Source organism: Scylla paramamosain, chromosome 23 (assembly GCF_035594125.1).
Source record: "Scylla paramamosain isolate STU-SP2022 chromosome 23, ASM3559412v1, whole genome shotgun sequence".
Classification (NCBI taxonomy): domain Eukaryota; kingdom Metazoa; phylum Arthropoda; class Malacostraca; order Decapoda; family Portunidae; genus Scylla; species Scylla paramamosain.
This window is the reverse complement of record NC_087173.1, coordinates 7,217,406-7,217,985: the sequence shown is the minus strand read 5'-3', so window position 1 is coordinate 7,217,985 and position 580 is coordinate 7,217,406.

Genomic DNA, 580 nt, shown 5'->3' with positions numbered 1-580 from the left:
GTGTGTGTGTGTGTGTGTGTGTGTGTGAGCAAGCGCGTCTAAAATACCGCTCATACACTAGAAAACAGAAGACATACTGAAAAAAAAAAAAAATCTCCCAAAACTCAATATACAAGAATCAAAACGAGCCAACAATACATAACACCTCAGATTTAACATATACAAAGAACACACGAAGGTAAAGGGAGGGAGGAGCAGGGATACTTAATACTCAAAATACTCCTTTCAAAACAAACATGAATTAAACCTATACAGACGAGTCAGTCATGCATAATACTTCAGATTTTACATATACAAGAGAGAATACACGAAGGTTAAGGTAGTGACAGCCAGGAATATTAAATTTTATACTTTCAGTGCAGCGGGACGTGTGTGTATAGAGGAGGAGGAGGAGGAGGAGGAGGAGGAGGAGGAGGAGGAGGAGGAGGAGGAGGAGGAGGAGGAGGAGGTCGGCGAGGACATCAATATTGTCAATAATGGGAGGGTCGCCTTGTCGCCAATATCACAATGGTAGAACAAAGTAATATTTTCTTCCTATTATCTGTATTACTCCTGCTGGGGAACATTACTTTATCAGTTG